Source organism: Homarus americanus, unplaced genomic scaffold, assembly GCF_018991925.1.
Source record: "Homarus americanus isolate GMGI-L3 unplaced genomic scaffold, GMGI_Hamer_2.0 scaffold367, whole genome shotgun sequence".
In the NCBI taxonomy this organism is placed as follows: Eukaryota; Metazoa; Arthropoda; class Malacostraca; order Decapoda; family Nephropidae; genus Homarus; species Homarus americanus.
Genome location: NW_024743709.1, coordinates 6,204,036 through 6,220,786, shown reverse-complemented (window position 1 = coordinate 6,220,786; position 16,751 = coordinate 6,204,036).

Genomic DNA, 16,751 nt, shown 5'->3' with positions numbered 1-16,751 from the left:
CTTCTTAACCCCCAGCAGCCGTCCCTCCACTCCCTCATCCCCCCCACATCCTCCACCACTCCCTCACACCCTACCCCACCCCCCGCCACACAGATAAAGCATGACATACAGTCGCCTCACACTTTCCTCCTCGTTTCACCTTCCCCTGATATTTCACTCCACATTTAAGACGCGTCCTCGAGTATCAACTTGTGGGCGGCGAGGATGGTGGTGGTGGTAGTGATGGTGGTAGTGATTGTGGTAGTGGTAGTAGTGGTGGTAGTGGTGGTAGTGGTGGTAATGATGGTGGTGGTGTAGATAGGTGTTGTGGTGGTAGTGCTGGTGATAGTGGTGGTGGTGTTGGTAGTGTTCGGGGTAGTTGTTGTGATAGTAGTGGTGGCAGTAGTGGTGATGTTGGTGGTCAAATGAGGTAGAGGAGGTAAGGCAGAGAAGATAAATATAGAGGATAAGGGTAATGAGTAAAAACAAAAAAAATAGATGAGAAGAGGGGAAGTGAAAGACATGATAAAGTGGTAGACTCTTAAGAGTGATGATAAAAATAAAGGAGGTAGATGACGTACACGAAGAGAGAGAGAGAGAGAGAGAGAGAGACTCACAAAGGAGGAAGGTAGAATTTGAATGTGATAAACGGGAAAAGAAAAAGAGCAAGTAAAAGAGTTTGAAGACGCTAGGAGAAAAGAAAAAGAGGAAGAAAACCGAAGACGTGAAAGGATGAGGAAAGATAGAGAGATGGAGGAGAAGCCGACGACGCGTAAAGAAGGATAAAGAGAGAGATGGAGGAGAAATTGAGGACGGAAGAAGATAAGTAAAGGAGAGAGATAGAGAAGAAGGGAAAGATGTGCAAAGAAGAAGAGAGATAAAGACACAGGAGGCGAGAACATACGAAGAGGAGTAGGGAGAGAGAGAGAGAGAGAACGTGGCGAATACTGAGAGAGACAGAGAAGAAGTCAGATGATGTAAGGAGAGAAGAAGAAAGAAGCAGAGGAGAAACCAAGGACGTGAAAGAAGAAGATGAAGAAGTGGGCAGGAAGGAATAGAGAAAGATGAAAAATATAATTAAGTAACCTAGGCAACAGCAGCACCAGCATCCCCCAGGTTCATCTCAGTGACAGAAGGCCACGAGAGAGAGAGAGAGAGAGAGAGAGAGAGAGAGAGAGAGTCCTTCCCGTCTCACGCTGCGAAGAACAATACCTCTAAATCACTCCCAAGAAAATGTCATTGGGAATTAATCCACCGATAGAAAGTGTAATGAGGAGCACTGGAATTGAGAGAGAGGGGGGGGAAGAGGGAGGGAGGGAGGGGGATTAGAATGAGTAAGAGGATGGAAGGAAGGAAGGGGAAAAAGGAGGGAGAGGAAGGGGACTAGAATATAAGTTGAGAGGATCGAAGATCATAAATTTCACTCCCTTCCCTCCTCCAGAAATTTAATGAGGGGTTTGGTGGCGTATACAGTGAAGGGGATACGGTTCACTACTCCTGTGGTTCCCCTCATAGGCTGTGTGGGAGGGGGGTGATTTAGCAGTCTTCTACATTTAATATTTTTTTATTTTCTCACCGAGGATCATTGAGGGAGCGACCACTGTACTTTACATTAATCTTCTTTTCTCTCATTTTCCTCGTTCGTAAAATCCTTCGTTACATTTACCCCAATTTTTACCATTATTCATTATACTTCGATCAGAAAACACCCTGACCGATGGCTTAAGAGAAATGTTTTCTGGTGATACTCTAAATAGTATTTTTTTTTCATCTCTTTAATCAAATTACTTATTTACTTGACCGAAGCTAATTAGTCTTCTTCTTTCTGCTTAACTCTAGGATGATGGATGTTTGCAATCAGTCGTTTTTATCGGAACTATTTGTTTTTGTTTTATATTATGTGTATTTATTTTTTTTTCTGATTTGCTAAGATTATTACACCTCATCAGCCAGTTTTTATTCTACGACGGAAAACTTATGTTGACAATTTTCAGTAACACCCAGAACTAAATTCATTATATATATTGAAGGTTCCTGAAGGATTGTCGACCAAATGAGACCCGGGACTTAAAGCTTTACCTGACATTCAAGTTTGTCGAGAGTGAAGTTCGTGTTCCACTCAGTCTCTCTCAGGTGAACTAGTTTCAGGATACAAGCCAAAGGATGAAACTTCTTCCCTTCATCTCTTCCTCTATTTTTTCTCGTATCTCTTTTCTACTGGTTTTTAAGTCATCGTGCTAATGAGCTTCTCAGAGTTCCAGTGTACAGGAAGGTGATGAGTTTTGTAGCCTTCGTCATTCACTTCACTTGTGTCCATGTGATCAAAGTGGGTGAAGGAGTGAGCTGTGGAGTACCAGTATACTGTTGGTAGTAGGAGCCCCCCCTCGCTGGTCAGGGCTGGATCAAAGACCTGTTGCAACTTTGCCAGTGGCAGCTCGGGGTGCTCAAGATCCCCTTCTCCTCTCACCTACCCCTTCTTCCTCCATCTTTCCCTACCTCCTTCCCTCAACTCCCATCACCTACAGAATAAATATATAATGTATGTATGTATGTATGTATGTATGTATGTATGTATGTATGTCTGTATGTAATGTATGTATGTATGTATGTATGTACAGTATGTATGTGTGTATGTATGTATGTTCAAAAGCATTAAACAACATCAGTCTTTACTTGTACTTAAATAATACCAAAGAGACACTCACAGCTACAGACACAAAGACAGACAAACAAACACCCTGACAGTCATAATACAAGTTAACGCACGAGGAGAGGGAACTTGTGCAAGAGTATTATCCCTGACTCTAAAACTACACCAGTATACAACGTGTTATATACGCGTAAGTAAACAGGGGATTATATTAGGACCCATAAACCCTTGGGGAAGAGCATGTTTATATGGTTTAAGACTATGTATACGAGCAATATAAGAAGTTTCATAGACCCTTATGCATACAATTACTGAGTTTTAACTGGGGCTGTACAGGCTTATGCTAGACGCTGTGCATAAACCGTTGCTTATTATAAGGACAGTGAGCAAGGGGCTTTGTGTGTGTTTGTGTGTGAGAGAGAGAGAGAGTGAGATGCACGTGTATTAGGGGTGTGGGGAATGCGGTGTAGCAGGTGCTCCTCCACTCGGGACAGCATCTATCAAGACCATCTCCCCTCGTCGCCATGAGTGCCCATTCAAGGGGAAAACCGTCTCCCCTCCCTCTGCTTAGACAATATAGTGATTTTTTTCCCCTCACCATCTGATGAATGGGGATTTTTTTTTTTAATTACAAGGGTTTACACTCCTGGGAATTTCCTTTTGTTTCGAATCTTACAAAAAGATGTTGAATAAGTTGTCATAGAGGATATAATGATTTAATAAAGGAGTTGATATACCTGATTGGATCTTTTATATGTATACCTGAACACACACACACACACACACACACACACACACACACACACACACATATGCACACAGCTGATCATCCTCACTTCAAAAGAGATGACGAGAAAAAAGTCAAGGATTATAATCTTCTCGTCATCTCTACTGCTTTCAATATACGTCTCTAATCCGGTCATATTACCTTCAGCTTCTCTCTCCATCTCCCCCTCTCTCTCCCCTCTCTCTCCCTCTGTCTCTCCCCTCCTTGTTTCATCTCCCTCTCCTTTACCTTTACTATCTCCCCTCCCCCTTCTCTCTCTTTCTCTCTTCATTGCTTTCTTCTTTCTTTATTCCTCTGTCTTCATTATCTCTCTTTTCGTCTTTACCTTCTCATCCTTTTCCCCTTTACCTTCTCCATCTCCTCCTTTCCAACTTATCTGTTTTCTCCATTCTATATTCTCCTCTCTATCTCTCTCTCTTTCTCTCTCTCTCTCCCTTCGCCACCTATTCTTTTTCCCTTCATCCCTTCCCCCCTCCCCTTTCTCCTCTCGTCCTTCCTTTCTCTTCATTCTTCTCTTTCTCTCCATCTCTCTCTATCTCTCTCTCTCTCTCCTGTCGTCCCCTCTCACACTCTCCCCTATATCAATTTAATCCTCCATCTCCTCTCCCAGCGACACATGTTGCCTGGCCATTCCCTCCACCCTCACCCTATATCACTCTCTCTCACTGTTTTTATACCTCGCTATTCATCCTACTCCTCCTCCTCCTCCTCCTCTCCCTCCTATCCCTCCCTGTCCCTCCTCTTCTCCCCCCCTCTCCCGCCTCATCTCCCTCTTGATTTTTTTATTTTTTATTTTTTTTGCTCTTACTGTTTTTTAGTTGTTGTAATTCCCTTCCTCCTTCTTCCTTCCTCCTCTTCCTCCTTCCCAGTTCCTTCTTTCTCCTTTCTACACTCTTCGTTTGTCAGATTTTTCTTTTTCATTATTTTTTCGTTTATTTATTTATTATATCCCTTTATCAGCTACATTTGCTTCACTTAAGAGAATTATTAATTTATCTTCAGTGTCATAGCCGGAAATTATTCATTAACATCCCCTTTCTTTAATCCCCACCATCTTCCTTCTCCCTTCTTTTTCTTCCGGTAATTTTCCCCCACTTACAGCGTCTTCCCTACAGTATTTCCCTAAAGATCTGCATTTTACCTGAAATTAGTAACCATGAAATATTTCCCTAAAATATTTCCTTAACACAGAATCTTTCCCTACATTATTTCCCCAACACACAAAATTTTCCCAAAATATTTCCCTAGCACAATATTTCCCTAAGACAGAATCTTTACCTATAAAATTTCCCCAACACACAAAATCTACCTTAAGATAATTTCCCCCTCCACCACTTATTTCCTCCACCCTCTTAACCCCTCTACCTTACCTGGGCATCCATAAAAGGTCGGTAATTACTGAGTACCTGAGCATCAACCTGTTCGCCTACCTTCATTATCACTTATTAACCTCCCCTGTTCTCTCCTCTCTAAGGCTGTCTGCCATTCTTCTCCCTAAATCCTGCTTAAGTTATTAGTTAGTGAAGATTAATGTCGTTTATACTGAGTTGCGGGTGTCTGTCTGTCTGTCTGTCTGTTTATCTGTCTGTGTTTTTGTTTTTATATTTTATATCTGTCCCTTTCGTGTTCGTTATCTATCTATCTATCTATCTATCTATCTATCTATCTATCTGTCTGTCTGTCTGTCTGTCTGTCTGTCTGTCTGTCTGTCTGTCTGTCTGTCTGTCTGTCAGTAATAAAAAAAGCATTCCCGTGACCTAAATGCACCTGTGTTTACCGACTAACACAATAAAAACATTTGTTGATATAGTAAAAATAAATTACGTACACTAAATCAACATTATTACTGGGTGAATATTTGTCCACAGTTTCTCATAATGTTATCATAGCGCACTGCCGAGTCTAGACGTATAATTCAATAGCTTTGTTGTAGGTAAGTTAATATAGTAATGAATTCTTCGATAAATGTGTTCAGAGTGTGTAGGTGTTTTGTGAAAAGGGTGTAGTAAGTATATTTGTACTTTCTTTGGTTTTGTTGTTGTTAGTGTTGTTGTTGTTGTTGTTGTTGTTGTACATGTTTTTGTTCTTGTTTATCATTTTGTTTTTCTTGTTGTATTTATTGTTGTTGTTGTTTCTTGTTCTTGTTGTTCTTGTTGTTCTTCTTGTACTTGTTGTCGTTGTTGTTGTTGTTGTTCTTGTACTAGTTGATGTAGTTCTTGTTCTTCTCTTTTTCTTTGTTTCTTCTTCTTCTTCTACTATAAGCCCCACGTTATAAGTAAAAACAGCGAACTGTATTTTTATTTCTATTTATAAGTCATTTCATTGGGATAAAAAATAACTAATTGGATGGTTTTGTTCATTATTCTCACCAAAATTCGACTAAAACTATGGAAATTAGTTTAATAATTAATATATACCTCCTGTATAGTCTTGAAATTCGTAGTTTTTTTTTTTACCATATTTACAAAGGGGTTGAAATTCTCTTCACAAAAAAAGGAACATCTTCGATTTTTTATAATAATTTCTTCGTTTTTCTTTACCTAATTTATATGTAATTTAGTAAGGAGTTGTTGATAGATTTATGACCATTTCTTGAGGGGGGTCAAAGGTCACTAACATCTCTTGTGGGAATGAAATATGGAGAAAAAAGTGTCGTATGAGTGTGTAAATATTGTCTTATTCAATCTGTTATGTTATTCTATGTTACGTTATGTTATGTTATGTTGTGTTATATTTGGGTGTTATTTCTACATGTTATTATTACTATATGTTTTATAATATATATTTATACGTTCGGCATGTCACATCGACTTAAGAAAACGTCACTACTGTCGTTCATATTCTTCGCGGAGTTTCTGTCTCGCGTGTTTATAAGTCAAGAAGGAATACGGAAATAATTAATAAATTTAGTGGTTATCCTTAAAATGACGTCATTAGCTGTTACCATGACGACGGGAAGAGGGGAGGAGAGAGGGAGTGAAGTGAGGAGGGGAGGAGAGCGGGAGTGGAGTGAAGTGAGGAGGGGAGGTGGTGAGAGGAGGAGTGAAGTGAGGAGGGGAGGAGAGTTGGAGTGGAGTGAAGTGAGGAGGTAGTAGGGGGGGGGTGAGGAGGATAGATGAGAGAGGAAGATGGGTATTGGGAGGTGAGGGTAAAAGAAAGGGACAAGGGCTAGGAGATGAAAGTGCCTGAAGGGCTAGAGAGAGGAACAACGGTACAACACAATATAACAACGGTACAGCACAATAGAACAACGGTACGGCATAAAAGAACAACGGTACAGCACACGAGAACAACGGTACAGTACAATAGAACAACGGTGCAGCACTATGGAACAACGCTACAGCACAATAGAACAACTGTACAATTCGACCCTGTCTCCCATCGTCTCCTTCAAGATATCTGATGGAACTCGAACCATTGTTGACTCTCGAGGCCTCTGAATCAGCATCATCTATCCTGTAGAGTTCCACGAAGGACCCCTATCTCCCTTGAAGGACTCCCCTCTTGAAGGAGCCCAGACGCCGAAGGACCTTATCGTACGTCCTAATGCCGTGAGACCTGATTCTTTCTGAAGGTCAAACATGGGACTCTTTTTTTCCATTCTTAACTTCTGCAGGTAATTTTTTTAACGCTCTCCGTGTAATTTTGAACGCTCTTCTCTATATTGCTTTGAACGCCATTCTCCGTGTAATTCTAGACGTTCTTTTATTGATCGTGGGTTAGTGAGCCAGGCGTCTCCGGTTACGAGAGATATTTGTTAGTTTAGATGATGTCTCAGACATCAAGTCATCAGTTTTTTTTTCTCGTTATGTCTCTCACCCTCAGGATTAATTAAGGCACCTGGCTTAATCTAACTTAATGTAATGTAACGTAACTGAACCTAACTCGATTTAGCTTAACCTAACCTACTCTACCCTTACCTGACCTGACATAACCTGCCCCAATCTGACCTAACTTAAACCTAAGATAATCTAGCCGAACCTAACTTCAATATTCCCCCAACCAAAGTATGATATTGTGGTATCTGTCTTTAATATGCCCCCCCCCAAAAAAAAAGTATAAAGAAATAATTTTTTTTATTGGGAGAAGCTCTTTTTTGGAGAATTTTTTTCAGTTAGAAAATAAAGTTGACTTTTCTTTAATGTACAAAAAAAGAAACAAAAGACAATGAAAAACCTTATTCAAATTTGCTTCCCTTTTTTTACTCTTTCTTGGTCAACATCTTCAGTACAGAAATAATAAGTCTTCAGAAAAAATTTGCCCATCTTTTTGTTTTATATAAAGATAATTAATCCTTTCCTTTAGAAGTTGAACAAAAATAAAAGAAACCACCATTTTTTATTTTTTATCTTTGTTAGCATCACAGCGTGGCATCTTTCTCCCTCCCGCCATCCCTCCCACTTCACTTTCTCACTTCCATCCTTCCTCTCTCCCTCCCTCCTTCTTTACCTCCAGTCCTCCCTTCTCTCCCTCACCTTCCTCCCTCCCTCCCTCCCTTTCACGGACCATTGTAGTGATCAGGGTGTGTTCAGTGGGGTGAGAGGAGGCAATGGCGGTCGTAGAGTGTGTCTAATCTATCTCACATCTACTCCCTTGGTTGACCACACTGAGGGAGCTAAAGGCACTTGTGAACGGAACGAGAGGGAGAAAATACCAGGAAGTGATAGGAGGGGGAGAGAGAGAGAGGGATGGGGAGGGAGAGAGAGAGGGATGGGGAGGGAGAGAGAGAGAGAGAGAGGGATGGGGAGAGATTTAGGATGGAAGAGGGACAGGGGAAGGAGACAGAGGAGAGGGAGGAAAAGAGGGATGGAAAAAGACAGGGAGGAAGAGAGAGAGGAAGGAAGGGGGAGAGAGAACCAGAGAGAGAGAGGAGAGAGACTGTTCTATCTCTTGTTTTTTATCCCCTGACACTCAACTTTTACTCAGACCGAAATGAAAAATGGTGGGTGTTTCAGGCATGTATACTGTATGTATGTGTGCATGGGTGATGAGAAGGGGGGTGACTGGAGCTGGATAAGAGGGAGTAGAAGGAGGAGGGAAAAGAAAGAGGGGAAGAGGGAATGAGACGGGAAAGATGAAAGGAAGAAACCAAAGGAAGGGATGGGGAGTAAGATAGGAAGGAGGAGGAGGGGAAAGAAATAGGAGAGAGAAGACAAGAAGATAAATGAGGGAAAGAAGGAGGGAAAGGGATGGGAAGGGAAGATGGTCCACAAAGTTTTGGCTCTGTGTCCTCGCTGTTTAAACTGATTATTAAAATATGTTAATGGGAAGATTTTCCGCACCAAAACCTCGGTGAGGACGAGAGCAGGTGATGTATGAGAGAGAGAGAGAGAGAGAGAGAGAGAGAGAGAGAGAGAGAGAGAGAGACCCACAGACAATAATCTAAAAAAAAAAAGAACGCGGTGTTACAAGAGGCAGTCACATCACAACAAGTGGGTAGCGACAGGCCTAGCACCATTAACTTGAATACACCTCCTCCTCCAGGCCATCCCTTGCAGGCCGTCTGGAACATGTGGCCCAGACATGGAGTGGGAGGTCTTAACGGTAATGGATACATCAATCTGGATCTCCCTCCTGAGGTTGATGGGAGTTGGGGAGGAAAGTGGGAGGAGGGAGTAAGGTGTGAGGTGGGGTGGAGGTTAGTTAGCGGGGGGGGGGGGTGATGAAGGTGGTCGTTGATTGGGGAATATAAAGTGGATGTATATATGTATAAAATGTAAATATTATATATGTATAGTCACCCAAGATAAACAAGACAAACTATCCCTAAGACCAATACAATTATAAGAAACCACCAATTTCAGAAAATATAGGTTGTTGATTTTTCCCACCCAATTAAACCAATTATGTTTACGCACCAGTCTAGCAGGAAGGTGTCGCCCATCACACACTATGTACTGCTCATTTTGATAACGAAAATTATAATACGCTGGGATAAAAGGATCATAAATAACGATGATTATGATTAAACACAAATTGAATAATGGAACCTTTTTCCTCACATAGGCACGACACACCGAAATGTTGATTAAAAAAAATATTAATTCAACATTTAGGTAAAAAAAAAATTTCAACCTCAAAGGAAAAAAAAATTCTGGTCAAAGTTTAATTCTAGCTTAGGATTTATTATAATTTTTTTTTTAAGTTCAATATTTTTTTCTGAATGAACCTTGACCTCAGTGAATCAGGAAAGGTCATTCGCTTCTTCAGTTAGGTTACAAGAAGAATCCCACCATAATTGTTAGGTCAAAATCCATATGTTTTTCTTAAGTGTGTCTTTAATGCTGTAGTTCCCTCTTTTATCCACATATCTCTATTTCTCTCTTTTATCCACTTATCTCTAGTTCCCGCTTTTATCCACTTATCCATTGCCCTGTTTTATTCACTTAATCCCTCTTTTATCCACTTATCTTTACTTCCACCTTTATCCATTTACTTCTAGTTCCTTCTTTATCCACCTATTACATCTTTTATCCACTTATTCCCTCTTTTATCCACTAATTCCCTCCTTCATCTACTCCTCTCCCAACTTTCTCCTGGGATACTTGGGAGGACATCACTCATCACTTCCCTAATGCTCGCGTACAAAAAAGATCTTCCTCACAAAGTTCTTCCTGCTTTATTTTCCTCTATCTTCTCTTCTTCATCTTTCTTTCAATTTCCTGCTTCTGTTTCTTGCCTGTGTGTTTATCCCTTTACTTCCTGCTTTTAATATGTGTGTGTGTGTGTGTGTGTGTGTCGCTAAGAGGCTTATCAAGATATCCTTAATAACTCTTAGCTAAAGCCTCAGTTTTAAAGTTACTTACAATTAACACAAATACCAACTTAACAAGGATTACTTCTTATCTACGTAAACACACCGGACGAGTTATTAATTATTCATTGGTTATTCATTAAGAGAACAATTGTAAGGGAAACAGCTAGCTCGGATGTCGGACAATATAGAGTTAGAAGCCCCGTTGTCAATTCCCTACGAGCCGTATTTGTTTAATTTGCCCGCTCAATGAAAGTTGTGTTGACTCGTGAATGGGTGAATGAGACGACCGGGAGTGACAATCAAAGCCAACAGCGACGTCAATTACTGCTCGTTACAACAGCCAGGTCAAGGCTATAAATATCAGATCAGGGTGTCCACCAGCGAGACCTCCCCAGCACAACAGTGGAGGTAAGGTGGGTGGGTGGGTGACTAGTGTGTGGGTGTGTGGTGGTGGTGGAGGATGCACTATAGCGGTTGGGAGATTGATTATAGTAATATTGTCGGTTGTTGTAATGGTATGTATGTATGTATGTATGTATTTTATTATTATTATTATTATTATTATTATTATTATTATTATTATTATTATTATTATTATTATTATTATTATTATTATTATTATTATTATTATTATTATTATTATTATTATTATTATTATTATTATTATTATTATTATTATTATTATTATACACACATAATTTGCATACATTCACCTCACTGTCTCAATCAGGTGGTATTAATATCGTTCAACGTTCTATAAATTTGTCAAACCAGAAAGGAGGAACTACTTTACGTCACACCACGAGAGGTCAGAGAAGCCTTGTGTTTTACCAGGGCGCTTCACTACTGCTGGAGGCGGTGCTGAGGCTCCCAACACACAGGAGATGCTACCCTTACCTGTAAAAAAGAAACGAAAATTAGTATCTTCAACATAATGAGAATATTGAGGTGAAAGAAAATGCACAGACTTGAAAACACACACACACACACACACACACACACACACACACACACACATACACACACACACACACACACACACACACATACACACACACACACACACACACACACACACACACACACACACACACACACACACACACACACAATTCTAAACTCAAAAAAAAGAATTTAAAAGGCTTCTTGAAATGCTAAATAAAAGATTGAATAGGACTTAATATCTGATTCTAATCTAAATCTAATGGTTCCTCCTCCAGCCTCTTCCTTCCTGAGTGGCTTGTGAATGATGAAGCTATGAATGGTTTTGTTTACGACGCAACATTACGTTTAGTCTAACGAAGATACGTCTAGTGGAGATGAAATGGTTCAGTAAAGGAGACATGGGAATGGCGGTGATGACAGGAACAATTTTGAGATGTTCTTTCCATAATACAGTTTTCTTTTTCGTTCTACTTTATGTTAAAAAACAATTCTATCTCTTTTTTATTACCCTTTTTATATATCAGGAAATGTAAATGACGTTTGAAATGACAAAATTTGTTTTACTTATTTGTGATATATAATTTTTTCACTGTTAACATAGGCTTTAATAAATATTCTGTTGTGTTATCTGTATTACGCGTAAATAATAGCCTCCTTAAGCATAATTTCCTGACTTACACTCACACGTCTTCAATCTGATGTACATGATAATTTTCATTTCACTTCATAAAAAAAAAAAATGGACGCTCTTGAATAAAGCGTCCAACACTTGCCCGAGTGGTTAATGGCTTCACGCTAGCACATTAACCCTGAGACAGTGGCCTTGATAACCCAGAGCCTCTAATCAGCATTGTGTTAATGAGTTGGTGTACAGGATGCATAACACTTAGTCTTAATTCAATATTATACATGTTCACTCAAGCCCAAAATAACAAATTAACATCCGGGACTAGACCAATCAGGAGACGAGCTGTTAAATGGTTTCTTCATAATTGATAGTGCGTAATGTATGGAGACATTTAAGTCATACATGATACAAGTGATCGCGGGCGCCTTCGTGCCCAGTGAAAGTTTGAACGCTCGGGCTTGGCTAGCATACAGCGAATGAGGGTGCGCCAAGTCCGTAGACTTGCATGGTTAATTGGGGTGCGCCAAGTCCGTAGATTTGCATCGTTTTCCATCATAAATAAAATTGTTAATTAATGCTTTCCTAAAGAAACCATCGACATGGGACCAGGTTTGTTCCACTCTACGAATTTTTTTTAGATTTTTCCACCAAGTTTGATGAAAAACGATTGTGCCGTTTCGGCTGCCCAGAACAGACACACACACAGACAGACACACGGCTAGTCCTATAGTATATTAGATTGTATATAGATGAAGCCAAAAACGAATGTCTGATGTGACAAATTTTTATATATACCAAAAGGGAAAGTGATTAATTCTCTCAACATTCAGTTTTCATTTTACGAACTTAAGAGACATTAACTAAGTATTTGATCCTCAGCTTCACGTGTTGTTCACCACTGACGGGGGTGAGAGTGTTGGTGTGGGCTGCTGCTGTATATCGCCCGTCTCCACATAAACTTTACACATTTTCAACTCCTTGCAGTAAATTGGCTCAGTTTTGTTGAAACTTTCCAGAAATGTACGTTGGATGGTCCACTTCCAAAATTGTGTCTGGCATCAGCATACGCCACCCAAGATGACTGTCATTAATAAAAACGTGAAAGGCTTTAAACATCTTGTCTGAATATTGTGGCTCAGTTTGTTGAAACTCTGCGGGAAAGTTCGCTGGATCACCCTTCTCACAAAGTGCCCGACGTCACCATTTACTACTCCGTGTGGACGTTAAGGCCTCTTGTTATTACCCCATGTGACGTCACACGTTTGTCCGCACTGAAGGGACACTTCAGAGGGACTCTTTGCAGGTGTTCTTATAATGGAACGACTATTAAAACCTTAGTAATGTCTCTTTATAACTGATGTTGGTTTAATTAATGTTACCTTCTATAATAATGAAAAAAATAATAATTTGGAATCGGCTTTGTTTAAAGCAATCGATTAAGGTATATATATATACATATATATATATATATATATATATATATATATATATATATATATATATATATATATATATATAGGCATATATATATATGTTATATATACATATATATATACATATATACATATATATATATATATATATATATATATATATATATATATATATATAATGCAGTGTAAAGCCACACTCTGCCACAAGCACACTGCACACTCAAAACAAGGACACAAGATAAACTGCAGCACGAGTGGGTCATCAAGGCTGAATGGAGTTTATTCTGAGTTTTAAGTTGAGCAATTACCTGAGTAAATGACTCCGCGAGAAGTTGTCTCCTTCAGGCTGGTGTAATCGCCAACCCTTGCACATTTTACACCGCTCCTCCAGCACTGGCGGACCTGTCGCACTCAAGCCTGTTTACATTAACTCGCGTCTACGATTTATTTCGTTATATATTTACTTTACTTTTAATCTGTTTCATTTTGGTTTCTATTTTATATATTTTGGTTATTGTTTTTGTTATTGTTTTTGTAGTTTTCTTGGTTTTTCTTAATCTTCATCGTTCTTAACTTCTTGGTCGATTTATTATTATCATTATTATTTACAACATGAGTATTACCATTATTATGACAGTATCCCTTTCAACAGAATTTTTCATCAACATTTTTTGGTTACTGTCACAACACGTAACAAATCTCTAATGTTTTTAAAAAGTTAATGCTCTTATGCTTTGGCACTTACACGAATTTTCAACTTCAAAGGCGATTTATTTCTTAAAAGTGAAAAAAAAAATTGAGTTAAGATGTACTAATTTATTACCGGAATTATATTTGCTAAGTCTATGGTATCGTATTTTTCGGTTTTCTTTTTGTTCCGCTCTTTTTATTTTCTTTAGATGGGGGGGAGGGGGGGGGGGGGGGTGGGGTGGGGGAATTAAACTTTACGAATATACAGTAAATATCTAGTTAACTCGAGTCATTGAAAGTAATTTGATAAAAGAAAAAAATGTAAATATCTGAAACTGTACCATCTTATTAATGCATAATGATGAAAATAGAGATTCGATCGTTTAATCTTATCAATGAATAATAATGAGTCAATCTTTTCCCTGGTTAAAAAAAAATAATGATCAGGAGGGGAAAAAATATCCTCAGCAGGACCAATTTTTTATAGAAAGTATTTATTTATTTTTTCAATTCCACTACAATGTATTTTGTAGTGTGTTAAATCTTCTTAAATATTTTTGTTCCTGAATCTGAACAGCAATAACACGCGGGAATGTCTGATATTAATCTGTGAAGACATGTTGATATTATTACCTTGTGACCCTCCCTTATAGCCTTTACTAATAAGAAATATATTGAATAAATATATTTAACAGGTAGATAAAATGACTATATATGTAAATAGATAAATGAATATAAGAAATGAATAAATGACTAAACAAACAAGTGAAAAGATACATGAATAATTATAACCTTGAAATGATTAGATACATAAAATAATTAATTGGAGATGAATGTAAATATAAAAAAAACTTTAAATATATGCACTGGCGACTCCCTCATACTAAACCAGGTCACAAAAATATAAACTTCCTCCCTTGAGAACAAACACCAGCAGTAAGCTCGACTCGGGAGGGTTCATAGGGCCTAAACACTAAACTCTAAGTGTGTTTTTACTGGCGCTGAGTTGCTTTAAACCTTAGTGAGGCAGCTATTTTACGCCTTTAACCCTCAACTAAGTATTTTTTTATCGTCTCAATCCTTGTTAGGTATATTTTAACACTGTAGCGTTTGTTGTGTTGTTGTGTTGTTGTGTTGTTGTGTTGTTGTGTTGTTTGCATGGTGCTTTGTGTTGTGTTTGTGTTGTTGGTTTGTGTGTTGTTTTGTCATTGTAGGTGTTGTTGTTTTTGTTGTATGTTGTGTTCTTGTTTTTTTTGCATGTTGTGTTTTAGTTGTTGTTCCGTGTCGCTATTCTGTATAATAATCATGCTTGGGTCTTTAATTAATCAGTGGTTATTATATGTAATTGATGTTAGATAATTAATTAAGTTAATGTGGTTTATTTCTGTATTTCTTTAATGTAGGAATAATGAATTTACCTAGTTGTTTATTATTATTATTATTATTATTATTATTATTATTATTATTATTAATATTATTATTATTATTATTATTATTATTATTATTATTATTATTATTATTATTATTATTATTATTATTATATTGGTAAACATGAATGGCTGAAATAAGACGGCATCTATATCTCGTAATTCCAGACAAAATAAAATACTCTTGAATTAAATTACTATCTCATTTATCTGTTTCTATTTTTCACTAATTAAAACAGCTAACTATGACAGCAAAGTATTTTGTTTATATATTAATATCAGTACTCCTATTTCCAGTTGCTGTGTGAAAAAAAAATCAGTTTAGAAAAAAAGGAAATTCTCCCAGCTTTTGTTTCATCAACGTATTTTCCCTGTCACATCTGCCACGAACTTTTTTTTATAATTGTTAGTTAATTTGTGTTGAAATTAAGTGAAGCAGTGGCAGGGGACAATGAACCTTCACTTTTGTTCGGGTAAACTCGAGACTGGGAACTGCATAAATGCCCCCCGACCAGTGACGTGTGGGGAGGGGCAGGGGGTAGGGGGCGCTTGAGCTTTTTCGCAATTCATTATTCAAAGTTTCGCGTCCCAGAGGAGGAATGAATTCAACAGATCTCCACCACCCACTGTTTCTCTGTTTGTCCTGTCACACCCCCTCCCCCCTCCCTCAGTGTGTGTGATTTATGTAGGGGGAATGTGGGTTTCCCTGTTCTTATTTTTGTGAATGATGATGTGAAAGCTTGCTTCTGTTCGTTCTTCGAGCATAATTCATCCCATTAACTCGTCATTATCTGCATTTTTCTTCGTCTTTCTGTCCTCAAGTGAGATTCTCTCCTCTTCCTCATTCTCTATCGTTATTCTTGTAATTTACTCGTTATTATCTAAATTATCAAGCCTTCCGGCCATACTTCTCTGTCTGCCACCATCTTCTGACAACCATATGACCCTAACAGCATCGACTTAGTGTAGTTACCGCCTGACAACACCAGTCAGCATCAAGAGATAATCTTTATAAAGTGGTGTTGAGATACAGGGATCCATAAAGGTGTTTTGTGATGTATGATTTCAGTCAATATTGTTTTGTAGGTAAAGCAATTCACTGGCCACTCATGAAGTTAATTTGGGCTACCTATCTAACGTGGTCTATTTGTGCTATACCATACAGGTACTTCCTTTAATTAGTTTTAACTTCTTGAGTACAATAGGATAACCCCTTGAGTACATTAGCTATCCTCTTTAAATCATAGATCATCGGACTGAATTATTATTGAAAGGTCTAAGGCATTGTACTCAAAAGGTTAAGTCATTGTACCCAAGGAGAAAAAATCGTTTTTAAGGTGTGTGTGATATAAAAAATATATATATATATATATATATATATATATATATATATATATATATATATATATATATATATATATATATATATATATATATATAATTACAGTATATGCA